This window comes from Trichechus manatus, unplaced genomic scaffold, assembly GCF_000243295.1.
Source record: "Trichechus manatus latirostris isolate Lorelei unplaced genomic scaffold, TriManLat1.0 scaffold00030, whole genome shotgun sequence".
NCBI classification, from domain to species: Eukaryota; Metazoa; Chordata; class Mammalia; order Sirenia; family Trichechidae; genus Trichechus; species Trichechus manatus.
In genome coordinates this window covers 10067318-10085274 of record NW_004443966.1, presented here as the reverse complement: position 1 = coordinate 10085274, position 17957 = coordinate 10067318, and the positions used below count along the sequence as shown (strand labels likewise).

General features: G+C 41.4%; 1 protein-coding gene across 2 annotated transcripts in view; it reads right to left on the bottom strand.

The window, feature by feature from the left end:
• ZNF609 (zinc finger protein 609) overlaps positions 1–17957 on the bottom strand; it is a 225707-nt gene extending 207750 nt beyond the window's left edge. Inside the window, exons 1-2 of one of the 2 annotated variants that reach the window (XM_023729718.1) lie at positions 17930–17957; positions 14512–14613 (exon numbers count right to left, since the gene is read on the bottom strand). The gene's annotated coding sequence lies outside the window, so the exon portion shown is untranslated. Of the gene's footprint in view, positions 1–14511; positions 17696–17929 lie in introns of those variants that run through there. The other variant, XM_004374661.2, reaches the window with a different exon arrangement.

Here is a 17957-nt window from a genome sequence, read left to right as displayed (position 1 = left end):
AATGCTCACAACTGGACCAATAAGCAACATCATGTTAAATGAAGAAAAGATTGAAGTTGTCAAGGATTTCATTTTACTTGGATCCACAATCAATGGCCATGGAAGCAGCAGTCAAGAAGTCAAAAGGTGCACTGCATTGGGCAAATGTGCTGCAAAAGACCTCTTTAAAGTGTTGAAAAGCAAAGATGTCACCTTTAGAACCAATGTGCGCCTGACCCGAGCCATGGTATTTTCAATCCCCTCACAAGCATGCGAAAGCTGGACAATGAATGAGGAAGAACTGATGCCTCCGAATTATGGTGCTGGCAAATAATAATTGAATATACCATGGACTGCCAGGAGAATGAAATCTGTCTTGGAAGAAGTACAGTCAGAATGCTCCTTAGAAGCGAGGATGGCAAGACTTTGTCTCACATAGTTTAGACATGTTATCAGGAGGAACCAGTCCCTGGAGAAGGACATCATGCTTGGTAGATCGTCAGCGAAAGAGAGGAAGACCCTCAATGAGATGGACTGACACAGTGGCTACAAGGATGGGCTCAAATATAGCAACGATTGTGAGGATGATGCAGGAACGGGCAGTGTTTTGTTCTGTTGTACATAGGGTCATTTTTTAGGAAATACAAGGAATTACCTTCACTTTTTATATTCTAGACCTCACCTCCCTTTCCAAATCTCCTGTACAAGAACAGCTACTGCCTTATGGTAAATCTAAGGAGGGCACAAAGAAAATTTCTCTTATCAAAAGATTTATATATATATATATATTTCCACACTACTTGACTGCCATAAAAAAAAAATGGTGGAACCCATATGCACATCCTTAAGGATATTTAACCCTTGTCTACTTCTCTAGCCTTGTCTCATGGCCACACTCTGCCTCCGCCCCCCACCACCCCTTTATTGCCTCATGGTCTTTACATGGAAGACATTCCCTGTACATACCACCATGTGTGATTATTTGGTTAACACTTGTTTCATCCACTAGACTACAAGTACCCAGAGGGCAGCAGCTGTGTCTGTTTTACTCATCATGGTATCCAAAGAACATGAGTATTTGGTTCACAGTGCACGCTCAATAAATGTTTTGATAAATCAGTGAATAAACACTGCCTTCCTCAATGGGCAGTCATGATAGTGTCCTGCAGGTTTTCTTCTCTATTCTTACTTCAGCTTTGTGACTAGCTTTAAACTGTTTCAACCACCTGCCAGTCTTCAAATCTACTAGAAGAGTGTGGATTCCTCTCTTCAGGGTAAAGGATGTAGATTCATTAAGAGACTAGGAGGAAGGTTAGAAAACAAATGCCTAACTACTCTTGAGTATTCTCTTAGCCTTCAAAGGTATCATCCATTCAGTTGCTTCCCAAAATAGGGTTAGTCCACAAATCAGGAGTTCTAGACATAACCAACTCCCAGGAACCCCCATGTATATACTTAAATGTATAAATTCTATTGGACTTAAACCACCTTGGTTGTCACATTTTACGCACCTATGACTCAAAGGTGACAGAAATCAGAGAAGTAGTTATGTCTAGGAGAGGGATACTAACTAGGAAAAAGCATGAGGGAACCTTGTGGGATGCTGGATATGTTACGTATTTTAATCTGGATGCTGGTGACATGGCTGTATATATATGTAAAAAATCACTGAGTTGTACATAACTATATAAGGATTTGATAAGGAGAAGAGGGCAATAAAACCAAAACCAGCTGCTGTTGAGTCGATTCCAACTCACGGTGACGCACGTGTTTCAGAGTAGAACCGCCCTCTATACGGTTTTCAATGGCTGTGACCTTTCTTCCGAGGTGCTCTGGGTGGATTCGAACCATCAACCTTTCAGTTAACAGTGGCACACTTAACTGCTTGAGCCACCCAGGGACTCCTTTTATTTAGAAATATGAGAAAGACTAAAAAGTTGAAAGTAGTTGCTGTGGGGAGGGAAACTTGGTAGGAAGGGGTAAGCAGTGGATTACTGTTTTTCATTAAAAGCTGTTGTACCATTTGACTTTTAATATAAAATTCATGAGAAAACAAAAAAAGTTTATGTATTACTTTGGTAAAAAAATTTCATAATTATTTTCTAAAAAGTTAAGGATTAACCCCCCAAAACATTCCTAGATTCCCTTAATAGGCTATTATAAAATGTATCAATCCAATAATTTATCAAAACTCCTCTTGTGGAGGTGAGTGTGCTTAGGAAAAGGCAACATGAGGGATGCTTGTGGTGATGAAACTAGTCTGTATCTTGACCATGGTGGTGGATATACAAATCTACACGTGCTAAAACTGCACAGAACGAAATATACACACAAACGAGCACAAGTAAAAATGGGGAAATCTGAACAAAACAGGTGAATCGTATCAATGTCAGTATTTGGTTATGATAATGTACTATGGTTTTGTAAGATATTACCACTGGGGCAAATGAGTAAAGTGTTCAAGGGATCTCTCTACTTCTACAATTGCAAGACTCTGCACGTTTATTTTAAAAAACACAGAAATACTTCTTGACCTTATTATTTTTTTTATTTCTATCACCTCTATGGTTAAAAGGAGGGGCACTGGTGGTGCAGTGGTTAAATACTCAGCTCCTAACTGAAAGGTGCGTGGTTTGAACTCACCCATCACTCCACAGGAGAACGATGTGGCAATCGGCTTCCGTTAATGATTACAGCCTTGGAAACCCTATAGGGCAGTTCTACTCTGTCCTATAGGGTAGCGATGAGTCAGGACAGACTCGACAGAAATAGGGTTTTTGACTCTACAGTTAAAACATTTTGTTTGCTATTCATAACGGTAACCCAATAATTAAGCTAAATTCACTTCCAACTTGAAGGGAGCTCTCTATCCAGCAGAGGATTCTAAGAACTGGTGAAGAAGTGTATATATTCTTATTGTCATTTTGCAATTTGATAATATTCCCTCAGTTTTTTGAAGTTGAAGCTTTTTTTTTTTTTTTGACATATCTTCATTAAAGCCTTTCGCTCATTAGTCACCAGCTCTGATATGTATTTCTTGGGGATCAACAAAATACACATTATCACAAATATAAACAAACCTTGATTTTATATAAGGGGAAGTTTATTTTTACCTTTATTTAGTTCTGATTCTTTTCCTAATGATGCCCAACATTTTCCTGTCAGCACACTGACCTAATTTTTCTAGGAATAGCTTACCAAGATTCCCAGCTTCCTTTGGGGACTACAATTGTTAGCTAGAAGTTAATCATCTTAAGAAAGTGGTTTGGACTTTCTGCCTCTTTAAATACAATACCTGTCCACACAGAAGCCTATCTTCCACTTTTCGTCGCACTCACAGTAGTATGGCCCCGAAGTATACTCTCAACAATTTTGGGACCTGTTATGGATTAAACTGTGTACCCTAAAAAGATATGTTGAAGTCCTAATCCCTGCACTGGTGAACGTGACCTTGTTTGGGGAAATACGGATTCCTTTGCAAACATCCACAGTTAATATAATGAACACCAGAGGAGGGAGGGTCCTGATTGCCTCTGAGTGGCTGTTGTAAACAAGAAGAATGGAAAGAGTCACACACTGGGGGAAAGTCATCATGTGAGGATACAACTAAAAGCCAAGCTATGCCCAGAAATAACTGGGGCTTCCAGAAGTTGAAAGAAACAATGAAGGATCTTCTCCTAGAGCTGACAGAGAGCATATTCCCGGCCAAGGCCTTGAATTTGGACTTGCAGCCTCCAGAACTGTGAGAAAATAACTTTCTGTTCTTCAAAGCCACCCACTTTGTGGTATTTTGTTACTGCAGCCCTAGGCAGCTAAGACAGGCCCTAACTACTGGAAGAGATTAATGTCATGGGAAAACCTGGATATTTCACTTCTGCAAAACATTTTTTTAAAAACATCAAATAAGGTGAGTTTCATGGCTTAAACTTTTCCACCGAGAAGAACTTATCAAGATGGTCTTTGGAGGTAATGTCACAAGGAAGCAGTACAGTGCAATGGGGGAAAAAAAAAGTGAGGAGGCAGAAAGACTCAATTCTACTCTTAACTCTACCCGATGTATAACTACCTCAAGCAAGTTTCTGCACTACTTGAGCCTCGGTTATTTCATCTGTTTAAAAGGTGGGATAATTAATATATCATATATAGTGTAATACTCTCTCAGTGGAAACCGCAACAGCACCCTGAACTCAAATTCATTAATATTTCTACAGCAAAATGGATATTCACTCGAAACACAACAAAAGAAGACTATAAATAGCCTCTTATGTGTTGAAGTCAAGCTTGTGCCTATCTTACAAAAACTTTCAGTTTTGGGAGCTTTTTGGGTTTTAGAACTGCAGATAAGGGATTGTGGATCTATAGAAGTGTTTAGTGAGAAAGCCAGTTTGCTAATGCACAACATTACATTTTACTCCAACTCCGTGACTGAAAAGGTTTTCAAACAGCTTTTGGCATCACCTTACCAAAAGAAAGTCTTTTCAAACTCAACAATGTCCGCCAGTAACAACTCTGTCCACATACAATTGTCAATGATTCGTTACATGTGACTTATCCTTATGTAAACTAAACTACCATCATTTGATCAAAAAACTTTAATCTGTTTAGAGAAAAAAAAAAGCGGAAATTCTCCTGTTTTCATCCTTGAAAGGCTCTTTCCATACCATGATCGTGTAGTCTTATCACTTCTCTAGCTGCCTTTCCATTTTTAACATGTCTTCTAATAAACTCAAAAAATCCTTACCATCAGTGGTGCAAAGAGACTTATCAAATTCATTTTTTTCCTTCCACTTAATTTCCAGGTTGAACCCAACCATCATCACTTTGTGGGCTTCTTTGGTCTTGACTATAAAGGTTTCTAACTTTTTAAAGGATGACTTTCTCCTCTCCACAGTCTCCAAGACTAAGCCAAATAACCATTTTTTGTATGGTTGTTTTGATCCCTTGCTCAATTTAACATGGACTGCTAATATGATGGTTTTTTAAATCTTTAAACCTCAGTGGGTCATTTACTTTTTGAAATCTTTCTATTTTTCCTAATGTACATACTTGATCACAGATTGATTTCCTAAAACCAAATTACCACATGATAGACTTTGTTTTTCCTCTCCCTTAAGAACACTGAACTTAATCATGGTGTGATTACTATTTAATAGTGGTTGACTTAAACAGAAAACTATCAATTCTTGTTTGCTCCTCAAGGTAAAATCCAGGTTATTTTTTTTTCCTTATAGGTTCTAAAATTGCCAGTTGTAGGGAGTTATTTGTCTTAATTGAAACCACATCTTCGTATTTGCTCTCAATGAAGTATGTAACCAACCTGTGCATAAATAAATACGACCCTCATTATTACTATCTGGCCTAATTTGCGGCTTCTCCAATTTCCTTTACTGTTTCCAGTTTAGTCACATTATTTTGATTAGGACTGTGACATTTTTATTTAAGACAGGATTTCAACCCTTCAAAATACCATATCCCTTCTTTTGTTATGGGGCCCTGATCACAGTGGTTAAGAGCTCAGCTGTTAACCAAATGGTCGGCAGTTCAAATCCACCAGCTGCTCTTTGGAAACTCTATGGGGCAGTTCTACTCTGTCCTATAGAATTGCTATCAGTTGGAATCGACTCGTTGGTAACAGATCCTTTGTTACAGGAAAAAAGATTTTATATCACTACTGTTTATGTTATTCCTTATAAACAATGTAATCCCTTGCTGCTGCTATCATTCCTATGAAGTGTGTAGCCTCGCAGTACCAGATCTCAATGGTTAGTCCCCTTCCATCAAGTATCTGAGATGTGAATTAGATCATTATACCATTATTTTGCCTATCAAGAAAGAAGGAGAAAGAAAATTATATAAGAATGGCAGAAACATCACTAGTATTGTTTATGTCCATAGCACTTTTAAATAAATCTAATGCTTAAGATAACACAATCAGGTATAATATACCTAACCGTTGTAAGAAAATGTCACTTCATTGTTATGTCACCTACCCAAATGTGACCTTGTTAAAACTGAATTTCCTTCTGATGAAAAAGTTCCCTAAGAGAAGAATACTGCCAGACACTGCCTTGCAATGTCACTGTCAGACAGTGGTATGAACTCGTCTGAAATCCACAGTGCCTGGATTTCTGGCTCTGCTAGATTGGAAGGGTCTACAAATACAAACCACAGAAACATTACTACTAAGGAAACAGCTTTCACTACCAAACTAAGCTATGTTAAAGCACTTTTACGAATAAAAGCAATACAGTTTGGTCAGTTACACTGAGATCCTTTCAACCACCAAAGAAAAAAACAACTACAGTTGAATTAGCAGCTGCTGGCTTCAAGTTCATAGTATCAGCATTATGTTATTGCACCACTTAAGCATATGCAGTGAGAATATATGGCTACAATTTTGATATAATCCTCAGAGAGAAAGCAAAGTAAAATCTGCCTAGGAGCCCACCCACCACTGGAATTCTAGCTGCCTAAAAGTAACAGGTTTTTCTTAGCGTGGTTCTGACTTTGCTGGAAATCATTAAAAGCTTTCAGTCCCTGGGTGGTACAAATGGTTAACAGGCTCAACTGCTACCCAAACGGCTGAAGGTTTTATGTCCACCCAGAGGTGCCTCAGAAGAACCTGGTGATCTACATCTGAAAACTCAGCCATTGAAAATTCTATGGAGCACAATTCTACTCGGATACACATGGAGTTGTCATGAGTTGGAATTGACTTGTTGACAACTGGTATACTCACTAAGAATTTTTACTCTAAAATTACCTATCAAAGACCACATTTCCACAGAATGGCACTATGTCTCCTTGTACACTGCAACTGCATGAGCTAGTGGTACAAATAACTAAAATAAAGTGTACAGGTCCCAATACACCTTGCACCCCAGCTACCTCAAATAGTATATAGAGGCTGAGACCTTGATGTTCACAAGCTGCACCCTACATATCCCAAGGACAGAAATAAGATATTTGTTAGCTTCCAACCAATTACCAAAACAGCAGTCTGGCCTAAGGTATTTCTGTTCCCTGTCAGTTTCATGTAGCCGTGGTGGCACAGTGGTTAAGAGTCTGGCTGCTAACCAAAAGGTCAGCAGTTCGAATCTACCCACTGCTCCTTGGAAACCCTATGGGCCAGTTCTACTCTGTCCTATGGGCCAGTTCTACTCTGTCCTATAGGGTCACTATGAGTTGGAATTGACTCAATGGCAAGGGGTTGTTTTTTTTTTTTTTTTAAATCAGCTTCATGTAAGGAAAAAAAGGGAAGAAGCAACAGGAAAAACAGTGAAGAAGTAGAAGGGCTAAGGAAGGGTAAGCAAGGAAATTACAAGAAAATTTACAACACGTATGCCAAACAAGAAAACATTTAGAGATCATAAGACAGCTTCATCTTCAGGCTGCTAAATTAAAACCATAGCTGTATGCTGAGAGGAAGTTAAAGTAACACAAACAAACCTGAAAATTCAACGTTTTAAGCTTAGAGCACAGTGCACACTCCTTGAAAGCTTATTTTTAAAAGGCTACCCCAGGTGAAGGGTGAGACAGTACACAATACAGGGGAAACTAGCACAACTTGTACAAGGAAAGGTCACGGAAGCCCCATAGACACATCCAAACTCCCTGAGGGACTGAATTGCTGGGCGGAGGGCTGTGGGGACCATGGTCTCTCGGGGAACATCTAGCTCAATTGGTATAACACAGCTTATAAAGACAATGTTCTACATTCTACCTTGGTGAGTAGTGTCTGGGACCTTAAAAGCCTCTGAGAGGCCATCTAATATACTCCACTGGTCTCATCCCTTCGGGAGCAGGGGAAAATGAAGAGAACAAGATATAAGGAAAAGATTAGCCTGAAGGACTAATTGTCCACAGCTACCAAGGCCTCCACTAGACTAGAACTAGATGGTGCCCAGGGCTACCACCACTGACTGCTCTGACCAGGATCACAACAGAGGGTTCTGGACAGAGCTGGAAAAGGATGTAGAACATAATTCTAACTCACAAAAAAAAGACCAGATTTACTGGCCTAAAGGAGACTGGAGAAACCCCGAGAGTATGGCCCCCAGACACCCTTTTAGCTCAGTGGTGAAGTTATCTCCGAGGTTCACCGTTCAGCCTGGGAGTGGACAGCCCCGTAAAACCAAATGAGACTAACGAGGTACAGGAGACCAGTGACAAGGGCCAGAAGGCAGAAGGGGACAAGGAAGCTGGTGATAGGGAACCCAAGTTTGGGTAAGGATATTGTTGATGTGTTGTGAGATTGTTAACCATTTTTACAGGGCAATCATTTGTAGTAATTGTTAAATGAGAAACTATTTTGTTCTGTAAGCCTTCATCTTAAGTGAGAATAAGAGCACAATTGGAAGAGCGTAGTCAATGTCACTGAACTGTGCATGTAGAAATTTTTGAAATGGTGTATCTTTGGCTATGTGTATTTTCACCAAAAAAAAAGGTTGAGAAGTTAGAGGGTTGACATGTTGTGGGGTTGCTGACCAATGTCATAAAACAATATGTGTACTACTGTTTCATGAGTAACTATTTGTTCTGTAAGCCTTTACCTGAAGTACAATTAAAAAAAAAAAAAAAAGGCTACCCCATAAAAAATTGCTGAGGCCTCACTAGAAAGAGAAAGGGTATGATACTGGGCTTCTCCCTTTGAGGAAGGAGAAAACTCAGAGGCCTAACTCAATCATTAACTCCAGGCACCCAAGGCCCAGTCAGCAGAAGGGAAAATCTCAGCCCTCAGAGAACTGATTAGAAGGCCTCCAGTTCCACCCTGGTGTTTCCCAGACATGACTGACTGCAATTTTCACCCTGATTAACTTCCAGGAATGCCAGCCAGAGGAGCAGCCAGGAGACGAGAACATACACGAGTAGCTATTTCCCCTCACTGTCAGCTGGACTCTTTGGAACAACTGCAGACACTGCCTCTTCCTCTGCTGGGCCAACAGCATCCAGCAGCCTCAGGGAAGCTCCTAACAATCCAGTAACTCAGTAACACAGACACCACATTTTTCAAAGATGCCTACTCTAACTATCTTATTTAAAACTGCAACCTTCCCACCTTCCCCACCTATCCTCCCTCCACACCTCCCATCTCCCTTACTTTACTCTGTTTCTCCCCCACAGCATTTATCATCCTCTGAATACAACATAATTACCTTATTTATTATGTTTATTTCTATCTCCTTCTGCTGAAAGATCCATGAGGGGAGGGTTTTTTTTGGTGGGTCTGTTTTGTTCATTAATAGATCTTAAACAGCTAGAATAGGGCCTGGCCTATAGTAGGAATCCAATAAATATTTATGAAAGAGGTAAATAAAAACTAAAAAGACCCTCCAGAGGTCAGTAACACCCAGAGGGCTCAACAATGCCTATACTCCACCACCAGAACCAGTTTGGTTCCTGTGACTGACCTACCTCTCCTCCACACCCCAGCACCGCACCCCCTCCTCCAAGTTTCCCATCAGCTAGGATGTATGGAGTCACAGTACTGCTACAGGCAGCAAAGGCAACAAAGGCTTGTCCCTGAATCTGAACATTTTTCAATGCTTTCATAGTTGGCTTTGTTCCTAGTTTATTTAATTTTGGATAAAATGAGTTGAATGAAAGTTATCTTAGCATAAAAGGAGGCCTGAAGAAAATCACAAGAAATTTATTTTTTTCAAGAATCAAATTCTAATTCAATTCAGCAAGCATTAATTATGCATAAAGTTATAGTCAAAGCATTGGGCTAGGTGCTATGGGACAGAGGTGACATTGGTCTCTTATGGAGCTTAGAATGAGGGAGGAAGAAAGTATATATTCACAAATAATTACCATCACAGACAATGTGTGATAAAGTGCTATAGCAGAGATCCCAACAAAGAGTTAAGGAAGTACAGAGGAAGGTGAAATCAATTCTGGAGAAGGGAGGTGGGAAGAAGAGGGCTAAGAAAGGCTTCAGGAAGGATGTGTTATTTTTTGCTAGGCTGAAGGAAGAGTAGGATTTGGAGTTGAATGCCTTGGGAGCAGGGAAGGGCATTCCAAAAGAAAAGAAAAAAGTTAAGGTATAGAGACTAAAAAAATGGAGGGTAAGTTGGAGGAATGGCTGTAAACATCTGGATGGAGTGGGAAATAATACAAAATAAAGCTGAGGAAGGCCAGGTTTGGTCAGGTCATAGCGGATCTTCAATGCTGGCCTAAGCTAAGAAGTATGGACTTTATTTTGTAGGGCAATAAGGAGCCATTAAAGGTTTTTCAGCAAGAAGTGACATGATCAGAACTGTGTTTTAAAAAGTCTATGCTGAGTTCTTTTGTTACATACTCTTCTAGAACCACGCTATTTTCTTTCCGAGGATTTCAGTTCATAATCATACATTCATTGGTTAATTGTTTCCCAAATAGACTGTAAGTATCCAAAGTTTACAAGGTAAATTCTTGGACAGCCACTTCTGCTCACATGAACTAAAGTTCATCCCAACCATACCCAAAGTGCTCCACATACGACTGTTGCCAGTAACATGCCAAAAGCCCACAGGCTGTACTTTGTACACAGTAACGGAGACACAACTTCCTTCCTCTACAAATACTGAACTACAGCCTAACAAACTACAGGTACTGGCATGCAATGTAGTATCAGCATGCAACGGCATATCAGCATGTACTGTGGTATCAGCATGCAATGTGGCCTGTCAGGATCTGGATTTCAAGGTGCAGCCTGATTTTCAAGGGTTGAGGCAACCTAATCTTGGCCAACTTTCCAATCCAATTCCTGATGCCTGAGTTGACACTTTTTTTTTTTTTAACCTATCTACTCAAACGACTTATATTTCTAATATAAATCTTTCTAAAATCCCACATTCAAGTGAAGCACTTCCCAAAATAACCTTTAGGTTATCTGAAAATTAGTAATGTGCTACAGATGGCTGGAATAAAGCAAAGCACTCCCAGGACTTTTTGTGAGTCCACAACAAACAATAGTTCCATCCACCAATTTCTTCTATTATAGAATGATGGATGTTTTAAGCACAAATTTAAAAACAGTGAATGTTACCTCCAACATTCAAAGGTAGATTAAACACGTAATTTTGCTATATTAACAGGGAAAAAAAACAATAAAGGAAGGATGGCCAAAAGACCATCATTCTCTTAATGGTCAATAAATAGCTGCCATTAGAGTCCCAAATCCACAACTTAACTGGGAAATGCTGATAAAAATCCTATCTTGGGGACTTAACCACTTGGTTATACAATTTTATTCCCTTAAACTGCTTGAAAGCAAAGACGTCCTAACATTACTCTCGAAGTTCCTACAGTTACCCATCAGCTTCCAATCTCTCAGTCCCTTTCAGACGGTATTTCAGGGACCTCCCTGTTGGTCATACTTCACCAAATGTCACTGATTTAACATTTCCAGCATTAAAAATAATATAATTTTATATTTCAAACAAGACACGGTGGGCAACTCATATTCAATCCCAAGAAGTCAATTCAAAGCAGGGTTTCCACTCTGGTCAAAAATGGAAAAATGTCCAGCCCAACAAAAGAATCCACTATCAGTCCCATTTATTTAGCTCAAAGATTTCAGATAAGGGATTTAAAGATCTTAGATTGCTGACTGAATGCAGAAAGTTATGTCTTATTAACACTTAGCAAATCTTTCCAAGTATGACTTCCTTCTCATAAGCTGCAAGGTTCCTTTCCTACAGCTTTCTGATTCCCAATCCTATGTCTTGAGCAGACTAGAAAAAATATGATATGTTTGGCAAGCTGGTGAACCTGCAGAATGAAGGAACAAGACACTCCAAAAGATGGTCTAGTAAATAGTAAAAAACACAGCATAAGCTCTACAAACATACCAAAGAGGAGTGAGAGTCACGCTCCCCGGGAACTGAGGCTGCCCTCATTAGCCCTCTGAGTACTGATTATATTTTTGACACAGTACTAAAAGACTGCTCATATGTCGATCACTTTAGTCTCGGTCTTCGCTCTTCATCACAATCTTAGTATCGTGAAATTCTACACGTAAACAGAACTTAGAGATCATCTTGTCTAATGTACTCATTCTACAGATGAGAAAAGTCAGGAGTGGAGTGACTTGCATGAGGTCACACAGCCAACTGGAGGCAGAGCAGTGATCATAACCTGGGTTTTATGACTCCCAGTTCTATGCTTTTCCTCTGCTTTGAAAAGCTACACTAACAAAGAAAATACACAACACTATTAGATCAGACAGTATCTTAACTGTAAGTAAGCCATACAAAAATAAAATTCATCCACATAAAGAGAACAAAGGGTTAGAACAGAAAGCACCCCAAATCAAACAGAAGGCAGCATTTCTTCATACAGTACAGGGGCTTCTTACGGGCACAACCTCACACATACTGTCCGTGTCATTTTATTAATTACCACCTGCTAGGATGTGTGTCTTGTACTTCCATCAAATGCACCTTCTTAAGATGATGCCACAATGACCATGTGGCAAAGGTTCAAAAAGTGATGACTTCTGGCACAGGCTGCATAAAAGGAATTCATAAATGTGGTGCCAACAATCAAGAAGAAAGGACTAAAGTTGAAGAGGTTGAGATATTGCTGGGAGCAAGTAATTTTGAAAATGGAGTCAGAATAAAAATTCAAGAGAGCAAAGCTGGCCAGACACTAATGACCAGAGAGCAAAATAAAAAGAAGGCAGTTCCAGAGCTTGTCTGGCATCAGAAAGCTCTCACCTGTAACAAAAAGAAGGAAGATATTCTCACAGAGACAAGAGAAAGATCCTAGGTTTGCCCCGGAGTGATGGACTAGATATGACCTAATAGGTATTTGCCATCTCTTATTTCTGGGACTCTGATCCAAGAACAAACAGCAAGAGAACCATGGAAAATCAGCCCTGTTGGATCTAGAGTTCTGCCTTGACAAGATACAAAGCTCATTCATAGATCTGACTGTGCTCATCAGACTGCAGTTCAGCTCCTGCTGCTAGAGCAAGAGGAGGGAAAGGAAAATAGAAAGGGGCAAAAAGGAAGGAGGTGGAGGATCTGGGTTGTGACTGTAATAGCTACAGTAATTAGAGTGTTTCCAAGCTGCTGGAGAAGTCTTCAGAGCCGAGAAGTAGGATGGGAGCTGGGGAGCAGAGAAAAGCATGAGGAAGCAAACTACTGAGAATGCTAGGAAAAAATATGGTTTTTGAATAGCTAAAAAAAAAAAAAAAAAAACCTGTGAGGGCTTCACGTGGGGAAATCAAGAAGTTTATATTCTTTCCCAGAAGTAAATACTAAACAAGTACCTGTTATCAAAAGGCTTCCACTTCAAGCGAGATTACAAACTAGGTTTAAGCAGATTCTTGCAAACAGCCCTGCCTATGGGGCGGTCCATGGGCCCAGACCTCAGAGTCAAGGAGTTTGCCTCTCTTTCCCCTAAATATCCTGTCTCTCTGACAAGCAGGTCAGAGCCTTTACTCCACTTGGGCTGAGGGAAAAGAGATTTCTGAACTTCAAAACAGTTAATGCCACTCATTTCCCTTCAATCAACTGTTAATTATTGCCCTATGAATTCAACTACAGTGTGTTTGTGTGTTTCAATAGAAGGAGCTCCTAGCCTGTCAGCCTGATACAGCAAACGACTGGGAGACACTAAACAAGCCAGAAAGTAAAATGTAAACTCTCTGGTAATGCTATTATAGTGGCATAAACACGTGAAAGAAAAATAAAATCATATTAACAGAAGATGATGATGATGATAATTTACAAGAAAAATCTGGGAACTTGCAGAAAATCCCAAAATAGAAAGTCTTCCTCCAAGTTATAGGAAATGCTACACTTGTTTTTAAGATAAATATTTAGTAGAGACAGTTTCTTAACATCATTTGGCCCCTTTTGTGATGATCTGGTTCTAACAAGTGATGTTTATCTCAATACCAGGGAAAAGTTATATAGGTGCTGTGAGAAACTAAAAATGGAATGAGAGAAACAAATGAAGAGACACAAACTTCATGTGGAGAACTACATTCATAAAATAAAAATGTATGCAGATTTCTTAGGTAAGGCATGTCAGGTAGACCTAACACAAAAAGTCAATTACATCCTTTGCATAAAGCCTGCTGGGTAGTCTCCCAGTGGGCTGAATCTTTTTGACTACCCTGAAAGCAAAGAATTTTCTCCTTCCCATTTCCCTCTAATAAACAAGTACCAGAAACAACGAACTGCCACTATTTCCTTCCCATTCATAGGGCATAAAGCCAGAACTCACAGAAATACAATAAGGCCTTCAAGGATCATCTCTAGGGCATACTACACAGTAATCTAAAAGAAAAACAGAGAAAGAAGAATTTCTTTTCTCTATTCCATTATCATCTCACCAACAAACCAGTATCATGCATTAAGAAATGTGAAACAAAGTGCAATTTCACACGTATGAACTGAATCTAAAACACCGAAGACCAAGCATTCTCTCGTCACTGTGGCGTGTGATTCTTTAACCACCTGCTCAATAATCCCTCTTCAGCTGCACAGCTGCTGCCAACTCCACATGCCCAGCCAGGCAGGTGCTCTGGTGAATTACCTGTTCCCGAGCGAAAAGAGTCCTCCACTGACACTCGGAGGGCCCAGAACCTGCTAATCAGCATCACCTATCTTCATTTTGCCCGTCACAGCCAACTTTAATCTGAGGAATATCAAGAAGACATATTTAGTACACTATGTGATTGTGTATTTAATGAGGTTTGTTGCTGGTTTTTTGTTGTTGTTGGTTTTTTTTTTAAAGGTAACTGATTTTTAAAAATCAAGTAGAAGGGAGGATTAAGCCGCTGAAAAGACAATTTGCCACATAACATAAGGCTGCTGCCTTATCTCAAAGTGGCCCCATCTGCCTGGCTGTATTTCTAGCCATGACCAGTTTTCCACAAGGGAAATAACAATTGCTTAGCTACCTTTAGAGCAGGAGAAAGTGGCAGGAGAAGGTGATATGGTGCATGGCAGGGGAGCAGAATGGGAACTTCCGGAGAACACATATCATTCCTTACTTCTTAGTCTCCAGGGCTGAGGCCAGGCAGTAGTATTCTGAGTCCAATAAATAAGGAGTGGCACCTCTACTTGACAGAGCAGTCAGTAAACCACCTCAACAAATTATCCTGTTCCAGTCATTTAGTTGCTATATGCTAACTGCAGCATAATTACTACCAGGAGCCAAAATTATGCTTCCATATTCTCACACAAAACAAGCACTAATCTGTCCAGCTATCTAGATCTCTCACAAGGAAAAATTTTCTACCAAGAAGCTGGGAAAAAAAATCTAAAGTGCTCTCTGAAAGATGGTCACAATCAGAAGACTCACTCACGTAAGATTCCTCGTGGCAAGGGGCCCAGCTCTGAAACCACTAAATCTAATCAGGGCAAATTTAACCTGAGGCTTCTGCCTTCACTGTCATCCGACAGGATTCAGAAACGAATGCCAACTCCAACAGCAAAAAGCTTTGGACTCGTTTAGCTGAGGCTTCACTCAGAGACCTAGGACACATAGTAGGAAACCGCATCCACTAAGGCCTTCAGACAGTTCTGTCATCAAGAAATATAAAGGTCATAACAACCTGATCCCTCCTATCAAAGCTCAACACCTAAGTGCCAAGCCATCATTTTAAGACACTCACTGAGGGATGTAGGAGGCAACATAGAAAGATCTGCCTTAAAAAGACCTTTACCAAAACCAAAGGCTAAAGTACCTATTCAACAATACCCTATGGGAAATGGTTGGCTATTGTATACAGTGTACCGGGTACAATTCCCCTCTCACAATGAGTTATTTCTAATCTCTTTTTAAAGAAAAGTTTTCTTTATTGTCCTAAATGGAAATCTCTTTTTTAGCCCCAAATAATTTTTTCCCGGGCTAACAGTACCTAAAGGAGCTGGTTAAAGCAGTCGGCTGCTAACCAAAAGGTTGGCGGTTTCAACCCACCAGCTGCTCCATGGGAGAAAGAGGTGGCAGTCTGCTTCTGTAAAGATTTATAGCCTTGGAAACCCTATGGAGCAGTTCTACTCTGTCCTATAGGGTCGTTGTAAGTCAGAATCCACTCGATGGCAACAGTATTTTTGGTTTTAAGAGTACCTAAATTCTACTTGGCCATGTCTGTGAGATACATACCATTATTGGGGTTCCTTCTAGCTTGTTCTCATCCCTCTCTTATTAGTAATCCCCAAAACCTGCAATGATTTTTTTTCATGTTCATCTCTTTGGCAAATTTCTCCCTAACACAGAGGCAAATATGGATTTTCTGCACAAAGAGCAAGTCACCTTTCATCAGAGTGAAAATATTTTTGTTGTTGTTCCCACAGCCCTTGCCCTTGTGGTTTTTTGTTGTGCAATTATTACTGACCAGGAAGTCACCATTAAAAAGGTATTTGGTATTCCTAGACAGACAAACAAAAATCACTGGATGATTGTCCCCTCTCTATGAAAAGAATTAAATATGATAGTTCAAGTAAGAGTAGAAACCTCCCCTTGGAGTCGTCTTCCTTAAAGATCTGACACAAACACCGAGGTTAAGCCTCCCAGACACTATTCCTCCACAACTCAGTACAGGCTAGCCAAAGAGGCAGGCACAACATGGCTGGCATCCCCTATTCTTCTGAAAAATGTGTGCCAATGAGCTCTGCATTGTTCCTCACTCAAAAAGAAGAGCCTTTCTGTCTGGCCTCCTCCAATAGCAAGCCCCAGTCTGGTAAAGGAAGAAAACGGCACTGAGGAGCCTGGGAGATGGAGCATATCCAAAGCTCTCAGACAAGACTTGAACCTATGACCTTCACTGTGTACACAAAAGGCGGGTGAGAGGGACCGGTTTATCTCTGCAGCAGCCGTTCTCAGCCCTGGGGTAGCACTCCCGATAAAATGACACGACCATTGTATGTGGTAGCAGAACAGTCATCTCCTCACAATTCTAAACCAGCACTCCCTCCCCCAAGACAAAGCAGCAGGGGTGAAATTAACTCAAGGCTGCAGAGCAAAGCCTAGGACAGAGAAGAGAGAGAGGCCTGTGGGGGCTTGGGGACTCTCCTCCACCCCTGGCGCTCTGGACACATGGCTGGAAACAGGCAGGCTTTCTCCCCCATCTTTCCCACTCTCATTGAGGTAGGAAGCTGTATCTTCGAGAATTTAATCATCTGTGATTTGTTCAGAAAGATTCCCCCGGAAGGGCTCTGATCTCTCCACCCTGTGTGAGCCTAATTCCTAAAAGCTGAAATGACTGTTTGCTGCTGCCTGTTTCACAAACACATTAATTGGTCAGATGTGTCTCCTCCTCCTCAACCCCAGAGGGAGGAAGGAGAATCTGAGCAAAGCACCGAGATGATCCAACCGTAATTACACATAAAGGGAAAAGAGGGCAGCGTGGCTTTTCGACAGGACAGGGTCACAAGCCCTACCGGGGGCACAAGGAGAGCAGTTAAGGGCCAGGCCCAGGGATCCCTCCATCTTGAAGAAAAGGACAGGGGTAAATGTGACCTGAGGACTGGAAGAGGCACACACCCTCAGCCCACTTACTGCACACTCCCAGCCACCTTGCTCCCCCTCCTGGGCCGCGCACACGTCCGGCTCCTAACCCTTCGCGCTGAATCCCCCTAACTCCCTGACTAGCCCCTTTCGCCAGGGTCCCCTCAACACACCAGACTCGCCTCTGAAACTCTCTGGCCTGTCCCCACCACCTGACCAAATCCTGATCCCCTGGCGGGCACCCCTACTCCCAATCTAAACCGGCCCTGGCCACGCTTTGAACTTCACCTCGCGCCCCTCGACGCCCCCTCCCCCACCCACGCAACGACCCCCTCCCCCCTACACACCTTCCCGTCGCTCCGCCCCGGCCCCCCAACCCCCACTTCCTCCGTCAGGCGCTGCTGCTCTCGGGCCCCTCGGCTCCCCTCAGCCCCGGGCCCCTCAGCGCCGCCGCCTCCCTTCTCCCCCAGCCCGGCTCCACACAAAGCTTCGGACTCACCGCGCGGCCGGTCCCGGGAGCCGCCACC